Here is a 22612-nt window from a genome sequence, read left to right on the forward strand (position 1 = left end):
CCAGATTTATGCCATAACTCAATCCCTCATACAAAGTGGTAAACAATTCATTGAATCTATTATAAAAATCAATTTATAGACTTAGTTTTTTAAAGCTGTTATTATGCTAGCTTTCATGCCCTAGTTATATGCATTGTTTTCATCTTAGCTGCAAAAGACCATGAAAAATTTTTCTACTAATTAAAAACATTTCCATTTACTTGTGGTATATAATTGCTTTGATCATAATTTAATGCCTCATTCTATAGTAATTAAAAGCAATCAGAAGCATCAAGATCAAACAATACACTAAATTCCAAATCATTTATAGTCAAATTTCATCAACTCTCTCATTTTATAGATAGGAAAAGAGAAGCCCAGAGAGACCTGCCAAGATCCAACTCATTCCTTCCCCTGTGCCTCTTGCTGACTTACTCCTTTGGCCATAGGCAGGACCTAACAGAAGGAAGAAAATCAGTGAGCTTGTTTTCCTGGTTGATTCTGAGTTCTCACTAACAGCTCCAGAAATAAGAGGGAGAAATGAGGCAGTGTGACATGTATTGTATTTGGGGTAAATATTGTTCATATAAAATTTAAACCCTTAGCATGGCTGCTGCTTGCCCTGCTCCAAATAATAAGTGAATGACAAAATGGACATTATTTCAACATGCCCAAGGCTTCCTTGTCTTTAGAAAGGGTTCTAATTTGCAACTGAAATAAAACATTTCACTATAAAATATGTTATAAGATATATAATGTTAAAAGTACTTTAAGTAGAAAAACAGTTTCAAAAAGTACTTTATTCAGGAGCTAGAGTTGTGACTCAGTGGTAGAACATTTGCCTAGCACATGTGAGGCACTCGGTTCGAACCTTGGCATCACATAAAAATAAATAAAGGTACTGTGTCCATATACAACTAAAAAATATATTTTAAAAGAGTATTTTGCTCAAGAACTACAATCATTCAAATACACTATTATGATCATACTACATATAATTATAATAGTTCTGAAATTTCAGTCAAAAGAAGAATCCACTGAGAGATAAATACACAACAAAAGAACACTTAATCACACTGAAGATACAGCATTTCCTGATCCAAGAAGTATGCACCTTTCAAAGAAAAGAAAATTAATACAACTTCATAATCTTCTTATTAATGTCAAAATTAGTCCTCATTACAGAAAAGATTACTGAGCAGGCTTTAAGCAAATGAATTTGCCTTGGTGATAAGGCAAATGTGACTCAAATTCATGAATATGATTATTCTTCCATATTTTTCATGTTAGCACTATTCTAACTTTAGTTTTCTATTCATTTCTATTTCTTTGGTGATGGATCACATTATGATGATTGATATAATTCAGCAATTGTTAACAACTGCTGAAGCAAACTTTGTGCTTCTGCTATATTTATTCTAATTTTCTCTTTGTGTGTATATATGCGTTTTTCTAGTAAAGATGCAAGTAGGTATCTCCATTTCTAAATGTGCCATCTGCTTATGTATGTATATATACATTTTTCTAATGAAGTTGCAGGTAGATAGCTGTAGTTTTAAATGTGCTAAGAGGGATTATTGAAAAGAGCTCCTCAATGAATCTGTAAACTGATGGCCATTTGCAGGGCACATAAACAACTAATTATAAATTATCAGATAGTAATTAAGGCTTTTGAAGTTTCTCTTTAATGGGCAATATTAAATAGAACATATTTTAATCTATTAATAATACTGATGTGAGTTTTTGTCTGAAATTTTGAATATTCAAGGCAGTATAAATGAGAAAAATTATTCGGTGAAACAGTATTTTACAATTGTGATATGTACTGTATGTCAGCTAATAATAAAACAGTATCTTCTTTTTAAAAATATTTTTAGTTGTAGATGGACACAATACCCTTATTTATTTATTTATTTAACATGGTGCTGCTGAGGTTCAAACCCAGTGCCTCACATGTGCTAGGCAAGTGTTCTACCACTGAGCTACAACTCCAGTCCCAGTATCTTCTTTTCTATGTGGCCATTTTTCATTTTTAGCAAGTTCTGAAATTAAAATGAAGTTTATATGGAAATTTTCTTAAACTTTTAAAGGTTGCTATAAAATGCCATTTATAGTTAGTGGATATAGAAATAAAACTATTTGCTCATTAATTTAACAATTTAAATATTAAGTAACTAAATTATACAATATTTTGAACTTTAAAATACATATTGTTAAGAAATAAAAAACTTTAAAAAAGATAATTTTAAACCACATGAAAAATAGCACTAATTTACATAGTGACAACTATATAATGGATAAAAATTAATATTCCATAAAATTAGACTTTTAATTTATGGATAATGAGGATAATAAAAGAACAATTCTAGATTATATCAAATGTGTTTGAACAAAGGTCATTAAGAAACAGTTGAGCTTTGTAAAAATTTAGAATAAAAACAGTGTATATGCAAACAATAGCATTCAAAATTTTAATATACTACCATCAACTCTTAAACATGACATATATTACAAAGAACAAATCACACATTAGAATGAGAACTTGGCATTAGAGCTCTGGTAAAGCAGCTTGCAGTGATTTTGTTGTTCTTTAAGGAAAATTGAAAACAAGACACAAATTTATAAATGATTTTGAAGGGAAGAACTTGAAATTAGAAAATCAGAAAAATGAAGAAACTGAGATTATAACATATAAAAATGAACACAGTCCCCTAAATGGTGCAATCTCTTCCTTGTTCTAGAAAATGAGAAACATGTATTCCTTTAAATGATCAATATTAGAGTATAAAGTAACCCAAGCTGTTGTTGGATTTGTGTAACAGAATTTACAAGAAAGAACTTTTCACGACTAAAATAAAGTATGATTTGATAATTATAAGCACTGTAAAATGTTCTGTGCTTATTTTAAAAAATCACATACAAGGTAAAGTAGAAATGTCCCATTATTTTTTCTGATGAAAACTCAAAGAGCTACAAAACAGATAAACACAAACATGAAATACTACCAGGATACATCCACTCATGTTAAAACCAACAAACTGGATTACCTGGTAGAATCCGCAATTTGTTTAACTCTCTGTCATATATTTTAAAAAGACATTTTAAAAAGTAGACAAATTTATCGATAGAATTTTTCTTTCAAATTTATTGACAGAATTTGTCTTTCCAATAATATTTTCTTCTATGTGGTATTATTCCTCAGAGGCCAAATCTAAATTTTGAATCATTTGATTTGAAGGGGTTTTGAAAGTTAAGTTCTTGTAACTTACACCTGAAAATTTCCCCAGGGTAATTAAGTTAAAAACCATTAATAAATCTCTTCTATAAATAAGTAAATAGTTAAATTGGGAGGTTGAAATGACTTGAAATTTCCGGTCTGATTTTAAAATATAATGGCCATTTTGTATCTATCTCCTAATAAGTACAAATACAAATACCTGAGATATTGTTCCTACTTTCCACCTATAAATACCCATAGCAGACACAGTAACTAGGAGTTCAATGGCAATCACATGACACAACAAGAGGTACGTTCCCAAATACACAGGGGTTCTGTTTTAGAATTTTAGATATTCAAAATTACATAAGGGTTGGGGTTGTGGCTCAGTGGTAGAGCACTTGCCTAGCATGTGTAAGGCACTGAGTTTGATTCTCAGCACTACATACAAGTAAGTAAAACAAAGGTCCATTGACAACTAAAAAAATATTTAAAAACGCATTAACAATATAACACTAAATATTTCGAATGTTTTAAAACAAACTCTCAAGTGAAAAATAAGCATAATTTGAAGTAACAAACTACCAACAGTAATTATTCAAAGAGACTATGAAGGGCCAAAAAAAGGGTCTTAATTGATAAGAGTAGGCTATATAAAAACTAGCTGTGTGATATAAACAGTTATTTTTCTCTCATCTCAGAGTAATTAAAAGATTCACTCCACAAAACAAATATCCAAAGATGATTAATAGAAATTAAAAAAAAGAATAAACATGAAACTATATTTAATTCCATTTGCAAATATTGTTATAAATTAAAATAACAATATATATATAATATATGAACATAAATATAAATATGTACATAGATATAAACACATTAGTGGAAGACCAAGAAAATACCTTCCTTCCCAAAATTAAAAGTGAGATATGGGGAAAAGAACAATTACATACATTATTGCTGGTACAGCCTTTCTGGTAGACAATTTAGCAATATATATTAAATTCAAAATGTATACACCTTTTGATTCCAGTAATTACAATTCCAATTCATTAGTTATTATAATCATTAGGAAATACTTTTTAAATTATGGTACTCAGTAAAAATAAATTTCAGTGGCATTTAACTGTATGTTTAGGAAAAGGAAAATCTGAGGGTAACTCAATAGGAAATTAATTATGATTCACTCATTCAATGAATACTATGTACTTGTCAAAAATCAAATAGAAAAAAATGGCGTATGAATGTTTGTAGCAGCATTATTTATAAAAGCAAAAATGTAAAATCAATCCAAATGTCCATTAACTAATGAATGGGCACAAAGATGTAGTATGTCATACAGTGGAATATCATTCAGTCAGTAAAAGGAGTGAAAAAGTGATATGCAACAACAACAATGAACCTTGAAAACAATATGCTAGGTGAAAGAAGACAAACACAAAAGGTCATTTATTTTGTGGTTCCATGTATATGAAATGTCCAGAATAAGTCAGGGGACTGAGGGTGAAGAAAGAGAGATGACAACTCCATTGATAGGAGTTTCTTTTAGGGCTGATAAAAATGTTCTGAAATTAGATATTAGTGATAGTTGTAAAACTCCGTAATACCCCAAAAAACCTAATCTGTGTATTTTTATTTATCTTTTTAATAGTTTTTAAATTGTGGATGGACCTTTATTGTATTTATTTATTTATATGTAGTTCTGAGAATCGAACCCAGTACCTCACACATGCTAGGCCAGTGCTCTACCACTGAGCTACAACCCCAGGTCCCTGATCAGTATATTTTTAAATGGTTAAAATAGTGAATGTTATGTTACATATAATCTCAAACTTTAGAGTATTAAAAATAAAATGAAATGATTATATAAGTAGAGTCATAAAAATATATCTGCAATATACTAGGATTAAAATATAAATCATAACAAAGAAAAAATATAAAACATACACAAAGTTGCTAGTGGCAATTATATCTGGCATTTCTAGAAGTTTTTATTTCCACCTCCTACCACTTTACATTTGAACTTCTCATCACTTTCTTTCCCTTTTTTTAAAAATATATAAAACACCATTAACAGGAATACAAAAAGTCAAATAATTTATGTGGTACTAACAATAAAATTTAAAGTGAAGAACCTAACCATATGACAACAGAAATATAAGAAATCATGAGGTTACAAGTTTAAAGAGAAGACAAAATACAAGAATATAATTTGGATTGAAAAGCATGTGTGAAAAGTATGGAAATTTGAGTGATACTCAAATATTTCCAAGTATTAACTTTTTTCACTATAATTGCTTTAGAGACTAGGGCTTTCCAGTTTTAGAATATACTACAAATTTATTTCTGAAACTTAAAGTTAACAGAAAACATTAATATAGACGTTAATTTTATTCTCTGGGCAATTTAAGACTGAATTAAACTTACACGGTACATATAGTCCTGAATGTTTCAAGAATTACTTGAATATTATGATTTTCTGAGATATAAAATCTGCGGAAGCTTCCCTAAATTTCCAAGTACATAACTTAAAAGAGTGTTTCTCAGAGTGGCCTTGACCATTGTCTAAAAGCCAAATTCTGGCAACCTCAGAGCCATTATCTCTAGCATCAGGTTTTGGCATGAGTATGTGGGTTTTTATTGGATGACTTGTGTTCATGTGGTACTACAGAAACAATTCAACTCTCATTCTGTGTGCAAATCAAGAATCAAAAGTTGGAAAGCCTTCAAAAATAAAGAAGGAAAACTAAAAAGCCAAATGGACAGGTTTATCTTTACCCATTGTTTCTAACAATGTTTATACCATACTTCAAAAGATGGCCTCATGGGGAGGTGACTATTTATCATTCAAGTCAGGAAGAGCTTTGAGGTTCAAGCCAGAGTTTCTGAGCAATGCTTAGGTATCATAATAGTTCAGCTTGATTAGAGAAATTCTAAAACTCCAAGTCACAGGAGTTCTAACTCTTTTTAAGTCTTAGTTTAAGAGATGTAAGAAAAAAAGAGAGGTTATTATTTCTGCATCACACATTCAATTTTCCAACAAATTTTCCCTGAGTGCCTATCATTTCTCAGACACTACTGGAGTTCTGGGATATACATCAATGAGCCAAAGAGACAAAGATCTTAGCCCTGGTGAAGCTTACAAAAAAGAAGAACAATAAATAATCATACTAAGTAATTACATAATATGTTAGAAGTTAAGACAAAAAAAAGTAACACCAAGAAAAAAAAAAAAAGGTCAGGATTGCTGGGGGGCAGGGGGAGAGAAAGGGAAATGATGTAAAATTTAAGACATGGTAAGAGGGTTAGGCATCACTGAGTAGTTCTGATATAGATGAGGGAATCCACTAAGTTCAGACACTGGGAGAGGTGTGTCCCTTACACAGGAGCAGTCATGCAGAAATATGCTAGGGTGGAATGTATCTGGTACAGTACAGAAAATGAAAAGACCAATGAAAACAGAGTATCATAACTTTAGGAAAAAAAGAAAAGATTAGTTGTATGCAAGTATAACTGGAAAAAATGTTCAGGATCATTGCAAAAATCTAAACTGAATGTGAGTCAGCAAACCAATGTAAGTATAATTAGCAGATTAATTAATAGGAAATGACATCATGTTTAATTATAGTTGAACATTATTTTCTTTAGTATGATTATTCAGGAGATTATTTACTGCTTGTTACTACATCACACTGAGCAATACTTCTCTTATGACATTATGACACAATTATGTAACATTATTTGTCAATGTGTCCTCCTCTTGCCCTTCAAGACTGAGTTTCATGTAAAGTCATGCCTTATTAATCTTTATATCCTAAGTGCCACTTGGATGAGTTACTGATTAAGAGAAATGGATGGGATAAAGAAAATAAGATAAAAAATTAGGGGGAAAAAGAAAAGTTTTTTAAAAAGGAAGAAAAAAAAAAGTCAAGAAAGTATTTATAAAGTATCAAACTTTAGGCATCTGCTCCAGTAAAAGAATAAAGAACTCAGGCTATCACTCATTTCCAAAGCAGAGCAAAAGCAGGAGTGACTGTTAGTCAAAAAAATAAAGGGGATAGTATAGGAATGGTCCCTGGGGTTTATGGTGGTTGTGTTCTGCACCAAACTATCCAGCTTCCTAAAGTAACTGGGGATCAAGCAGTTGAAATGTTATGGATTATAATGAAAAAGTGGGAGCCTCTCAATTTGAGGAAATTATTAATTTATTTTTTAATAAATTCACCGTAGTTCCATGAATTTGGAAAAGGGATGGAGTCATGTAACCAAATCCATAAGATCCATAACGGTTCCACCATGCTGATGCTATGTAGTCAACCCCCCAACTTTTAACACCTAGTAATTTCTGATCTATTCTCTGAAATTATAGTCTCACCTTTTCAAGAATGCCATATAAATGGAATCATATAGTATATAACCTTTTATAGTTTTGCTTCTTTCACTTGGCATAATTCATTTGGCATACATATGTTATCGTGGGTAGAAATACTTTTTCCTATTTATTACTGAGATTTTCCTTTGTATGGTTATATAATAATTTATCCTTTATCACTTGAAGGATATCTGGGTTGTTTCTGATTTTGAACACTATGAATAAAACAGTTATAAAAAAATTTTGTGTAAATAAAAGTTTTTATTTCTCTTGAGTAAAAGAGTGGAATTCTGGGAAATAAGGATTTATTTAACTTTCCTAGAAATTCACAACCTGTTCTTAAGTGGTTTTAGTATTCTGCATTCTTACCAGCAATATATGAAGTTCTAATTTGTCCTAATCCCCCAGAACTTGATAATAGGTATACAGTGGTAACTTTCTGGAATTTTAATTTGCATTTCCCTAATAACTGATGATATTGAGCATTATTTCATTTGGTCATACCATCTGTGTATCTTTTTTGGTGAAGTACCTATTCAACTCTTCCTGCATTTTTAAATTGGTATGTTGTTCTCTCCCCCCGTCACTTTTTTGAACACAGGGGCACTTGACCACTGAGCTACATCCCCAGCCCTATTTTGTATTTTATTTAGAGACAGGCTCTCACAGAGTTGCTTAGCACTTTGCTTTTGCTGAGGCTGGCTTTGAACTCTCAATCCTCCTGCCTCAGCCTCCTGAGCCACTGGGCACTGTCACTTTTTATAACACTTTGAATAGTCTAGATACAAGTTTGCGAATATTTTCTTCTAGTCTGTGGTTTTTCTTTAATCTCTTAACATTGCCTTCTGGGTGATAAAAGTTTATGTACTTTGATGAATTCACTTTACCATATTTTCATTTTCTAGATTGCACTTTTGCTATATCTAAAATCTGTATAAATGAACACAAAAAAGATGTTAATTTTATTTAAGAGTTTCAAACATTTACATTTTACATTTAGGCTTATAGTCTATTTTAAGCTATTGTATGCATATAGGGTGAGTTGTGGTTCTACATTCTTTTTTTTTTCTCCTTTTCTGCACACAGGTATCCAATTGTTTCAGTACTGTTTAAAAAGTTTATTGAATCCACCAGTGAATTACCTTTGTGTCTTTGTCAAAAACAAATCAAGCATGTTTGTGTGGGTCTATTTCTAAACTCTAGTCTGCTCCAAAGACCTACATGAGTAAGCTCACCCTAACAATACTATGACTACTGTATCTTGATAGTAAATTGTGAGATAAGATAGTTTGAGTCTCCAGCTTTGCTCCTCCTTTGCAAAACTATTTTGCCTATTTTAGTTACTTTGCCTAGGCATACAAATTTTACAATTTATTGTATCTTTAGTTTGTCCACAAAAAGCCTTCAAAATTTTGAGATTGCATTAAGTCTACAGATCAATACGATTACATTGAGTCTACAGAACTGACGTCTTCTTATATAAATATGAATTCTCATAAAAATTTTAGAATCAACTTGACTACAAAAAAGTATTCTAAAACTTCCAGATTGCTTTGAGTCTATAGATCAGTATGGAGAAGAATAGGTTTTCCAATCTATAATGAAGAACTGTCTGTCCAAATGTCAATATATCAATGTTGAGAAATGCTGGTGCAAACTTCTGTAGATGGCTTTTAAGAGAGTTCTATGCTGATACCTACTTTGTGGAAAGTTTTTAACTGAAATGAGTGTTGAATTCTCAAATATTTTTGACATGATATGATTCTTTTAATATGATTCTGTGATTTTTATTTTTTTAGCATTTTAATAAAATGAAATGCATTAATTGATTTTTAAATACTAAAATACATCACTGATTTCCGGAGTTTCATTTATTAATATTTTACTGAGGATTCCAGTGTCCATACCCATAAGTGGTTTTGGCATACAGTTTCCTTTTAATATTTTGTCTAATTTTGTATCAGGCTAATTCTGACCTCATAAAAAGAGTTGAGAAATGTCCTCTTTTACCCTATTTTCTAGAAGGAATTGAGTAGAATTATCATTATTTCTTTTTTAATAGTTTGTTGCAGTCAACAGTGAAAATATCTAGGCCTGAAGTTTTCTTCATTGAAAGATTTTAAAATACTAATTTAATCTCCTGAATAGGTATATTATATATTTCTTCCTATGTTTTGTAACGATTTGCCTTTCCAGAAATTGGTCTAGTTCATCCATATTGTCAATTTTATGATCAGAATTATTCAAAATATTCTCACAACATGATTCAAATGGAGGGCTTGTATTGATATGCCTTTCATTCCTGATGTCAGTTATTTACATTGTTTCTCTTTTTCTTTGTGAGTCCATCTAGAATTTAGAAATTTCATTAATGTTTTCAAGTAGTGACTATCACATCACTGATCATATTTATTGTTTTATTTCACTGGTTTCTGCTTTTATCTTTATGTTTCCTTCATTGTGCTTGCTTTGAGTTTAATTTGCTCTTCTCTCTTTAGTTTCTTATGGTCAAAGCTTGTATTATTGACTTGAGGTCTTCCTCCTTTCTACATAAGCTTTTAATGCTTTAAATTTTCATCTTTGCACTACCTTCATTGCATTCCACAAAATTTCATATGATGCATTTTAATTTTTCATTCATTTGAAAATATTATTTTCCTTGAGACTTCCTCTTTATTTGTGAGTTCTTAAAAAGTGTGTTTTTAAGTTTCAAATATTTGGTGGTTTTCAGATATCTTTCAGTTACTACTTTTTGGTATAATTTTGTTATGGTCAGAAAACATACTTTGAATAATTTTAATTCTTAAAATTTTTAAAGATTTGCTTAGGGTCTATTGGAAGGTCTATCTGAATATTCTATTTTGCTTTGAAAAGAATATACAGTCTGCTATTGAGGAATGATTTATAAATGTCAAATATAAATGTGGCATGTTTTATAAATGTCATTTAAGTCAACTAGTTCCTAACATTGCCCAAATATTTAGATTCTTTTTGTCTACCTTGGTTTGTTCATTATTATGAGAGGAGTGCTGAAGTTGCCAAGGATAATTGTGAAGTTTTCTAATACCAGCTATTGTTAGTTACATACTTATGTAGTATTTTTCATGTTTTCATCACAAATTGCTTCTTTGTATGTATACCTTCATCACTGTCAGTTTTGACTGTTCTGAAATCTACTTTGACATTAATGTAGCCACTCCAGCTTTTTTTTTAGTTAGTTCTGCCCTATCTTAAGATCAATATATCCTTTTCACCTATCTTAAGATCAATATACTTAAAGGTGGGTTTCTTTATCTATAGATTCACTTTTTTACCTAATCAAAACATCTCTTTTAATTGATGTTTACACCATTAATATACAAAGTAATTATTAACATGGTTGGATTTAGGTCCATCATTTTATTGTTTGTTTTCTGTCATCCTCCCTTTCTTTCCTGTCCTTTTGGATAATATGTTTTTAGCATCCCATTTTAAATTATTTAATAGTCTTTTCGATAACTCTCTTAGTACTTTTATAGTCACTGCTTTAAAGATTACATTATACTGTAGTCTAATGCCTAACTCTTAACAGTTAATAGCGTTACTATTTTACCACGTCAAATAAAACATAGACTTGCATATAGCCCTTTATTTTCCAGTCTCTGTTTTAAATGTCACTTTTATAATATATAAAAATATTAAAACCTCCCCACAAGCAATGCTATAATTTTTGCTTTCAATAGCTATTTTTGAAAGGTCTTAAGAAAAACAATCAGCTATATTTACTTGAATATTTACCATTTCTGTTGCTCTTTTGTCATTCATGAAGTTCCCAGTTTTCTTCTGATATCAATTTCATGTAGCCCAAAGAACTTTTGTTAGCTTTGGTTTTAGTCCAGGTCTGCTAATGACAATTCTGAGTTTTTCTGAAATTTCTTTGTTTCCTCTTCATTTCTCACAAGTGTGTTTTCACTGAACATAGAATTGTGAGTTAGCAGTTCTTTTCTTTCAGAACTCTAAAGATGCTGTTCCACTGTCTTCTGTCTTTCATGGTTCCTGTTGAAAAACCTGCAGTCATTTGAACTGTTGTTTCCTAAACATAATAAATTATATTTCTCTGGTTGCTTTCAAAAAGATTTTTAATCTTTTGTTTTCAGAAGTTTGATTTTGATGTTGTCTAGGAGTGGTTAACCGAACTGAATTTGTCTTTGTAGGGGTTTCTGAGTTTCTCATTTTGTTCAGTTGTGTGTGTGTGTTGAGAATATGTGAGATCTATTCTCTTAGTCATTTTCAAGTATACGTTATTAACTATAGTCACCATAATAGGTTGCACCGTAATAATAGGTTGCACTTTGATGGATATTTCCTCATTGTTGTCACTCCATAGTCTCTGGTCATCAAAACTTCATTCTCTGTAACTAGAATTTTCACTTTTTTTTAACACAGATTCCCTATGTAAGTGATATATAGTATTTGTCTTTTTGTGCCTGACTTTCCTTAGTATAATGTCATCCTGTAAGTTCATTCAAATTATTAAAAATGGCAGAATTTCCTGGTTTTTAAGGCTGAATAGTATTCCTCATGTACATACATGTACAATAGTTTCTTTATCCATCTGTTTGTCAATGAGTATTCAGGTTGTATTCATATCCTGGTTATTGTGAATAATGCTGCAATAAATCTGGAAGAGCAAATATCTCTTTGAAATAGTGATGTTATTTCTTTTTTTCTACATGCCCAGAAGAGAAATTGCTGGATCATGTTTTAGTTCTACTTTTAGATTTTTGAGGAACCTCCATTCTATGTTCCATAGTAGCTCTACTAATTCACACTCTCACCAACAGCATGTGAGGAATCCCTTTTCACCAACATTTGTTTCTTTTGACTTTCTGATAACGGCCTCCTAACAGGTGTAAGGTGATATCTCATTATGGTTTTGACTTGCATTTTCTTGATGATTAGTGATATGAATCTCTCTCTGTATACCTACTAGCCATCTGCATACCTTTTTTGTAAAAATGTCTATTCAGGGGCCTTTTCCCATTTTAATCAGTTTTTTTAAATTCACTTTGCTATTGAGTTGTATGAGTTTCTGATATATCCCAGATATTAACCCATATGCAATATATGGTTCACAAATATTTCCCAGTTATGTAGTATGGGAAGTCATCCTTATTTAGCATAATCAGACTAGGTTGAGCCATGGGACGCAGAGGCCTGGCTTCTAGGAACTGCCAGGAAGTATGCGGCGCTGCGTGGGAGTAGTTCCCTGTCTCCTTCTGGAATATTCCCCCTTAAGAGAATGGTTCCCCTAACTCCACCCTATCCTGTCCATCACAGAAGAAGCTCCTCCCAGTCCTTGCCTCCTTTACCTGTGTATTATAAATAAAAGAGAGTTGGGCAAGTTATTGTGGTAAGAAGCCAGAGCTGGTATGGTCAGACCCGTCACACCCCCTCCTCATTTAAAAAGAGTATTGTCTCTTGTGTGTTTATTGAATAGATAAGTTTTTGGGTAGTTGAGTGATACACCACCAACATCTCTGGCAGTTAATCCTCTTCTCATCCATGTGGGACATGGCAGAGAGGACCCCCACACTGTTAGGTTATCTTTTCATTTTGTTGATTGTTTTCTTTGCTGTGACAAGTTTACAGATAGATTTCTGTATTCTGTCCAGAATTTTTAGCTGCAAAAAGTGGAAGGGGGCTATGGACTAAGTTATGCTCCCCTAAAATTCATATGCCAAAGCCCTTTCCCCATTGTAGCTATATTTGGAGACAGGGCATATAATGAGGCAAGTAGAATTAAATGAGGTATAAGGTTTGGAGGAGAGACACCAAAGAACTCTCTTTCTCTTTCTAACATTCGAGGACACAGTGGAAAACTGAACATAAGCCAGAAAGAGAGTCCTGACCAGAAAGTGAATCACTGGTTCCTTGAGCTTGGACTTCTCATCTTCCAGGACTGAGAAATAAATTTGTTACTTAAGCTTTTTTGTTCATAGTTATTTTGTTAGAGCAGCTGTACTTACACCATCTTGGCAAACATTCTTAGTTAGCTTTCTGAATAGTAACTTTTAAATGTTAAATTGTAGTAAGCTATGTAGTATTAAAAAAGAAGATAACAGAACCCACATTGTTGAATAAAGGATAGAGTAGAAAAATAAGAATTTTTTTTATGAAAGTCATTAAAAAGAAGAAATGTATAGTTAAAAAATCAGATTTCAATAATATATAATAGAGGAAGAAGAAAAACCACCTGTAGTCAAAACTTTTTAAGAACTTTTTAAGAACTGATTAGACAAACGGGAATAAAGAGAGAAAAGGGGAAAATGCAGTTGAACTAGAAAATAAGTTAGGTATTTAAAAGACTAATAAAATTGACCAATCTTTGCCAATACTTATCAAGAAAAAAGAAAAAGGAATGAATAACCACCAAATAAACAAGTACTAAAAACAAAAACATTAAAACAAACAAAATAACTGATGTTAAAAACACAAAAGAGATCAACTAGCTAACATCTGTATGGAGAGTCTTACCAAGTGTTCACAGACAGAATTTTTGTTTCATTCATTAACAGCAGCATCAATTAAATGTCATATTCCTCACAGGAGAGAGATAGCTGACAAATAATGAGGAAAGGGAGTATATTTAAAAAATCAGAGTCCTAAGGGGCTAGGGTTGTGGCTCAGTGGTAGAGCACTTGCCTGGCATGTGTGAGGCACTGAGTTCAATTCTCAGGACCACATATAAATAAATGAATAACATAAAGGTCTGTCGACATCTAAAAAATATTTTTTAAAAATCAGAGTCCTAGTTTGAACAATGTCATAAAAAGATTTAGTCTTTACAACTCCTTACAGAATTTTAACTTTTAAAAATCATTCACCTATTTTCAGTGGTAACATTCAAAAATAATTCTACCCTTCTACCTAACTAAATATTTTAAAATTAACAGTATATGGGGCTGGGGTTGTAGCTCAGTGGTAGAGCATTGCCCAGCAGATGTGAGGCACTGAGTTCAATTCTTAGCACTGCATATAAATAAATTAAATAAACGTTCATCAAAAAACTAAAAAAATCATAAAAAATTAACAGTATATATAATAGACAATTGTGATGACAATTCAGAAAAATACATATCAGAAGAAAAACTGAAGCAGAACTATAAGCATTAAAGAAAGTGAATTAGTAGTTAAAACTGCCTCTCCCCGCCCCCAACCTATACAGTTTTACTGGCAACTTCTACTACTAAATGATGATTCCAAGCTTTTACAAAATTCTTACAAAGAATTAAAAAAGATTAAACACCTCTAATTCATTTTATGAGGCTACTACAGCTTTGAAAACAAAAAGCAAGTATAAGACAGAAAAACTGCAAATTGTACTGTAAGCATAGAACCAAACTTCTAAAATGTTAGCAAACTAAATTCTAAATCTGAGAAAAAATATTAAAACAATATCTGAGAGTCCAGTTGGATTTATCCCAAGAATATATGGAGAACTTAACCTTAGAAAAACGACTGATGCAATTCTTTATCTTAAAAAATTAAAAGTGACTCCTGGATCTGGGAGAAGATAAAACAGATGTGCTTTCCTGCTAAATACAACTAAAAATCTTGGCTATTACATTACAGCATATAAAACAAATATAAGATTCTTAAGGTGGAGATAAAAAGGAAGACTGGCCAAGGACGTCAGAAACTGAGGGATGACATGAGAGGTATTTTCCCCGGCCTTTTTTTTGCCTCATATATCCCACAGTGTATTGGAATCCTCAGCAACCTGTATGTGCAGCACAGAGAACAAAGGGCTGCTGTCTCCTGGCCTGGTGCAGTGGTGCCCATCTGTAATCCTAGCTGCCGGGAGGATCGAGAGCTCAAAGCCAACCTCAGCAAAAGCAAAATGCTAAGCAACTCAGTAAGATCCTGTCTCTAAATAAAATACAAAATAGGGCTGGGGATGTGGCTCAGTGGTCAAATGCCCCTGAATTCAATCTCTGGTACCCCTTTTCCCCACAAAAAATGCTGTTGTCTCCTCTTGAGTTTTCTAAATTATGTGTAGTGGTGGAGACAAAATTGTAACATTATCTGATGTGGTCCTAAAAATATGTATAATAAATATTTTAAATGATTATATTATAAAGGGGTTGGGCAAAGGACATAAGGTAACTCTTTAATTTCAGACTAGAAAATGATGATACCAGTAGACTGTGCCAAGACTTTCTATACATTTTTATGTATATAAACAGACAAATATCTTGAACAACCACTGAAAAATCTGCACAAAAAAAAAATAGGTAATTAAAAGTGAAATTCTAAGAAATGTACAGATAACCCACAGGAAGACAGGAAAAAGAAAACAAAGAAACCACGAACAGAAGGATCAAACACAAAACTAAAAATGAAAATGAAAAAAAAATTTATTATATTCACACATATTTTCTCACTGTATTCATTGTTCCTTCTTGATATTCCAAAGCTCTTTACCATTTCCATTCCATCAAAAGAAAGTTCTTTAGTCATTATTTTTGGGTTACTCTGCTGAGACCAAATTTCTTTAGCTTTCTTTCTTGTGAGAAGGTGTTAATTTTCCCTTAATTTCTGAAGGGAATTCCAGATATACAATTATGTGTTGACAATTCTAGTCTTTCAGCACTGGAAATATGTTGGACCACTACCTTCTGGGCTCCATGGTTTCTGACAAGAAAGTCTTGATACTCGAGTTGTTTTTTAACTATAGACAAGGAGTGATTTTTCTCTGGCTACTTTGAACTTGTCTCTCTGTCTTTAATTCTCAGAAGTTTAATTGTGTTGAGGCATGGATTTCTTTCAGTTTTTCCTCTTAGAATTTACTCGGTTTCTTGAATCTGTGTGTTCATATTTCTTGCCAAGTTTGGGTAATTTTCAACCATTCTTTTAGTATAGTATTTTTTCAGTCCCATCCTCTTTTCCTCTCCTTTAAGAACTCTGATGACAGGAGTCATCTTCTGTTATAATTCCAACAGGTCCCTGAGGCTCTGTTCATTTTAATTTTTCTGTGTTCAGGTTAGGAAATATCTATTTTATCTTCTAGTCCACTGAATCTTTTCTCCCATGTCCATTTTTCTGTTGGGCCTATTCACAGAGCTTTCTATTCTGATTTTGTAATTTTTTAGCACCAAACTTCCAATTGGTTCTGTGTATCTTCTATTTCTTTTTTGAGGCTTTCTATTTTTTCCATTTGTTACCATTTGTTTGTAAATGCTCACTGAAACATTTTTATCAAGGCTATTTTATAATCATTGCCATTTATTCTAACACTTCTGACATCTCAGTGTTGACATCTATGATCTTTTGTTGTACCATTTGAGGTCTTCCTAGTTCTTGGTATGGCAACTGATTTTCAACTGAAACCTGAATATGTTCACATTATTTGGGACTCTGGATCTTATTTGAACTTTCTGTTTTAACTCACTTTCTATGATACTATTCTAGCAGGGAAAGTGGGTGTACGTACTACTTCATTACTGCTATGTAGAGGGAGAAGTCCAAGTTTCCAAACTAACCTTCACTGAAATCCAAGGGGGAATTCTCATGACAGCTGGTGGGGGTAGAAGTCCAGGCTTCCTACATGGTCTTCACTCACAGTGCACAGGGGACAGCCTCCCTTCTGCTTGATGACAGGCCCTTCTGATGCTACCTCAGCATGACAGGGAAGTAGCAACTCATTACTGCTGGGTGAGATGGAAGACCAGGCTCCTCAATGTGTTGTGGTGTACACCAACAGCAGGTGGGGCTCATGACCAGTTAGGAGAGATGAGCTGCAGCTCCCCTTGGTTATTCTTTGATACCACCCCCTCATAATGGTTTGGGGACACCCTGATATCCAGCCTTATAAGGTTAGAATTCTGAGCTCCCCATTTAGCTTCTTCTGGGATGGATGATACCATAGTTTTCCTGTAGTGTTTGGCTAAGGTAGAACAGATTATTGTCCAAAAGTTTTCTGTTTTGCTAGGTTGCTCTTTTCCTGGTTCTTTGGCTAGAAGAGAACAGGTACTAACTAGGATTTTGTTCTGTTTTGTCTTCTATGTCTATTGACATTTGTAGATTCCTGGCTTATCCAGCACCTAGCGTGGGATGCACGAGACCAAAAAAAAAAAAAAAAAAAAAAAAAAAATCCAGAAAGCCTACTACTGTAGCATTCCTGAGGTCCCTAGCCAGTCTTTCTTCTTCTACCTTTCAGAGTCTCCTTGCGCTTCTTATGTAAAATGTCCAGGGTTTGGGGTTTTACTTAGTGAGATAATCAGATAAAGGTATGTCTACTTTATCTTCCCAGAAGAAGTCCTCCTAAATTGCATTTTTCCACATTTAATAGAATGAATAAGTCATGAGGGCAGGATTTTTTGTTTTATTCACTAATACATGCCCAACACAGTGGTACCTAGCATGTAGTAGGAACTCAATAAACACTAATTGAATATGTAAGTGAAAAAGTATAATTATAGATCACCCATTACATTATAGTTTTGAATGAGTAATCGGAAATTTAAGTGGCTTAATGACAGATGAATAACACTGCAAGAATGGTAGTGGTAAATCATGATTTAACTGACAGAAAAAAAACAACAGATCAGCTGTTTTTTTCTCTATTATACATCAAGGAATTAAAGTTTTTTTGAAGCTACCCATTTAATTTTGACTAAAACTAACTTTGTTTTGAAAAATAAGTCTCCTCTATTTAATTTCTCTTCAATTAATTTCTCCTCATTTTGCCATTTTTCTTTTATCTTGTTTTCCTTGATGTCCAAACCAACCTTGGCGTTTTCCTTTTTCCCAAAATGGCTCTTCCTTTTAGGTTTCCTTGGATAATGACCACATAAAGGCTGGACTCTCTCCATCAGCCCCATTCTCAGCTTTTTCTTGCCTACAGTCAATCAATTGCTAAGAGTTCTTAACTCTCAATGCATACCATATTTTCTGCCTTCACAGACTATTCTTTTTCTTTCTTTCTTTCTTTTCTCCTGTAAAAACCTTAGATTTTATCAATTCTTTTTCTTTCTAAAAAATTCTTTAAAAAATGGTTTTAGATTGACAAAAATTACATAAATATATGTATATATACACACATCAAATGCAATATAATATAATGGTATAGAATGCAAATGGCATCAAATGCAAATAATACATATGGTATACAATGTACATGCATACATGTACAGAATGTAGCTAATTAACATTGATTCCCTTCAAGTCTTAGCTTGCTCTGTGCTGCTATACAGAATACTTGAGAGTGGATAATCTATAAAAAACAGAAATTTATTTCTTACAGTTCTGGAGGCTGGGAAGTCCAAGATCAAGGCTCCAGTAGGTTTGGTGCCTAATTAATCTAGTATGTGCTTCACAGCAAAAAAGCAGAAAGGCAAAGAAACAAAAAACAAAAAACTCCTTCCATCAAGCCCTTTTATACATGCAAGTGCATTCTAAACGTGTCCCAAACACCCTACTTTCCAATACCATTACCCTGGAAGCTAAGTTCCCAACACATTATTTTCAGACATAGCACTCACATTACTATGATTACGTGTGTGTGTGTGTATGTGTGTGTGTGTGTGTGATGAAAACATAAAATACACTCTCCTCAAAATGTAATAATACCCAATATGCTGTTATCAACTATAATTCTCAAGTTGTAAAATAGATCTTTTAAACTCATTGCTCCTCAAAAATTTCTATCTTTTGACCAACATGTCCCCAAGCACCACCACCTCTTCAGCATCTGGTAATCACCATTCTACTCTCTATTTCTATGGGATCCCACATATAACTCAGATAATACAGTATTTGTCTTTTTCTGTCTTGCTTATTTCATTTAACATGTCCTCCAGGTTAATCCATATTGTCACAAATGACAGAATTTCCTTTTCTTTAAAGGCTAAATAATAGTACTCCACTGTGAATGTACAATAATTTCTTTAACTATTCATCTGAGATGGACACTTAAATTGATTCCATATCTTAGATAATGAGAATAATTCTAAAATTAACATGGGAGTAGTAATACTTCTTTGACATCCTGATTTCAGTTTTTTTTTGTTTTTTTTTTTTTTTTGATACACACCCAGAAGTGGGATTTCTGGATCATAAAAGAGTTCTATTTTCACCTATTTTAAAAACCTCTATACTGTTTTCTATAATGGCTATACTACATTCCCACCAACAGGGCAACAAACAGCACATATCCTTGACAGTACTTGTTTACTTCAAGGCTTTTGCCCATTTTGTAATCAGGTTATTTGGGGTATTTTTATTTTTATTTTTTTACTATAGGGTTGACTGAGTTTCTTCCATATTTTATATATAAACAACTTCTCAGATTTATGGTTTACAAATATTTTCTCCCATTCTATAGGTTTCTCTTTACTCTGTTGATTGTTTCCTTGGTCACACAGAAACATTTTAGTTTGATCTAATACCAGATGTCTATTTTAGCTTTTGTTGTCTGTTCTTTTGAATTCATATTAAAAAAAATTGCTCAGATGAGACCAATATCATAGAGATACTCCCATTTTCTTCTAATAGCTTTGTAGTTCAAGATCTTACATTTAAATCTTTGATACACTTTGATTTTTGTATACAGTATGAGGTAAAGTTTTAATTTCATTCTTCTGCAAGTCGACATTCAATTGTGTCAACACTGTTTACTGAACATGCTATCCTTTTTGTCTCTGGTTTATTTCATTCAAAATCAATGCTTGGTTTATTTGTCCATGTTTATGCCAATACCATGCTATTTTGATTATTATAGCTTTGTAATACAATTTGATGTCTCTGACCTGCAGTTTCCAGCTTTGTTCTTTTTGCTCAAGGTTTACTTAAGCAATTCAGGATCTTTTGTGGTTTTATGTGAATTTTAGGATATTTAAATTTCTGTTGAAAATGTCATTGTAAGTTTGATAGATACTGCATTGAATCTATAGATAGTTTGGGTGGTATGGTGTTTTATGCGTATTCATCTTCTAATCCATGAACATAGGGTTAGCTTTCCACTTACATTCATGTGCCATATAACAAGATTTCAGTCAAGAGTAGATCATCTACCATGGTGATCCCATAGATATATATCTCCTAGTAATGTTGTATCCACCTTATTTTGTATGAATACAGACTATAAGGTTTGCACATTGATGAAATAACATAACAATGCATTTCTCAGAAAGTATCCCATCCATAAGCAACACATGACCATACTTGGATTTTTCATAGCCATATCCCCAAATTTTAAGATAAATCAATGATAAATCTGAAGACTAGCTAAGACTGTGGTGATTCCAGAAGATTGAAGGAACTAGAAATATCTTACAAGAGAGAAAAAGAGCGACTGAGGGAAATATTAATTTTAAAATATTTATTAAGTACATTTTTGAAAAAAAGTAGAAGAAAAAGATCAAAGCATAGTAAGAGGTTAGTTTTGCATACATAAGAACTTTCTAACAATTTGAATTGTACAAAAAATGTGAAGAACTACTTTAATAACTTCTCAGAGATCAGAAATATTTATACACAAAAGACTATATGTCTACCAGTTAGAAATATTTTTGAGTGGATTATTTCAGTAGGAGATAGACTAGCAGAGAATAGTGTTTCTTAGTCTGGGATCCTTGGTGCTACCTGAAGTGGTGCTATGGAGTGTGGGGTGGGAAGTGCAACTGTCGCTGAGCAGGCAAAATGCCTAAGCCCTGGCTTCAAGGGAAGATTGGGAGTCTGATTAAAAGAAGTGTTATGTCTTAAAATAAATAAATGAAAGCTCAAAAATCACTGAATTGAAGAACCTGAACTAAGGTCTCTTACGCTTTTAATATTCTGTGATTAATCCCTACTTCTCAGACATATTCTAGAAAAAATAAGACCATCATCTTATTGAAGGATTACTGCAAATAAGATTAATGTCTATGATTTAAAAGCCTCCTTTTCTTCAATGATGGGTCTTTCAGAGTGAATTAAATAGATAATTGTGTCATCGCTTCAATTTCCCTGTGTCAGCATAGCCTATATTGTGTCTGAGGGAGATTTTATCTTTCGATGGAAAAATTTCATGTTTAAACCAAATGTCCTTTACTTCAATAATAAACACAAGATGCAGAAAAATACATCTTACAATCGCATAAAGCTATACATTTTAAATGTATATTTCTGTAAATAAAAATTTGTAAAAGTTTATAAATTTTAAGTAGCCTATAAAATTAACACAAATCTTACTGCATCAGCTTTCTTACAGTCTTAGTCCCACTAGCAGAATTCTTATCTGTAAATCAACTAGGAACTGAATGTTCATTGTAGTATTTCTCAGAAGTAACAGTAATAGACATGATTGTTTAGAAGTAAATCTGAAGGTTCACAATCTATATTTTGCTGAGGTGTAACTCAGAAGACGGCAGTATGGTGTACAGAAGTCCAATTATGTGGTAGTAAGTTTACCCAATCACTCAGCAAGGGAATTTCAGTATGTCTTTTCTGTTGGCAGTTTTCTATACATTATGTGAGAGAACTGTGTGCTAAATGTATACCAAATCAAGGGAACATGAGTCTTAAGATAAACAGGTTCTGAATGTAAGGCACCTCAGGGTCTCCAGTATTCTATGGTTTTGGTCAGGTATTACTTATAAATTTATGTATACAGTTTTAAAATATGATCACCACACAATATAGTAACCCTGACAATACCTCAAAATATATCCATATCTTTGTTTTTGTAAAAACGTATTTAATAAAAAAGTAATACATTAATGGCAGAAAACTGGGGAAACAAAGTACAGCAATAACTTTTAAGATGCAAAATAACAACGTCAATAGAAAAAGCATCAATGATATTATGGACACCATTTTAACTGCATAAGGTTAACTGAATTTAGATTCTATATTACTTCCCATATGAATTCATTCCTTTGCTCTGGGCCCATAAGATACTACTCAATGATCTAATGCTTAGTAAAACTTGGATGCTGTCAGCATCAAAAAGTACATAATACAATAGGTCTTGAGATTACACTTGGGAGATTCTCACAATTTCTAGTACCAAAGATTACTAT

General features: G+C 32.4%; 2 protein-coding genes across 5 annotated transcripts in view; one reads left to right on the forward strand and one right to left on the reverse strand.

Annotated features, from left to right (window-relative positions):
* The window catches only part of RUNDC3B (RUN domain containing 3B), a 151425-nt gene that overhangs the window by 110845 nt on the left and 17968 nt on the right, over positions 1-22612 (reverse strand). Inside the window, exon 1 of one of the 4 annotated variants that reach the window (XM_079151716.1) lies at positions 11346-14061. The exons of the other annotated variants lie outside the window; for them this stretch is intronic. The gene's annotated coding sequence lies outside the window, so the exon portion shown is untranslated. Of the gene's footprint in view, positions 1-11345; positions 14062-22612 lie in introns of those variants that run through there. 4 annotated transcript variants of the gene reach the window in all.
* ABCB1 (ATP binding cassette subfamily B member 1) overlaps positions 1-22612 on the forward strand; it is a 172875-nt gene that overhangs the window by 18486 nt on the left and 131777 nt on the right. The gene's annotated exons all lie outside the window — the stretch shown is intronic.

The sequence above is a fragment of the Sciurus vulgaris genome, assembly GCF_902686455.1.
Source record: "Sciurus vulgaris genome assembly, chromosome: 8".
NCBI lineage: Eukaryota > Metazoa > Chordata > Mammalia > Rodentia > Sciuridae > Sciurus > Sciurus vulgaris.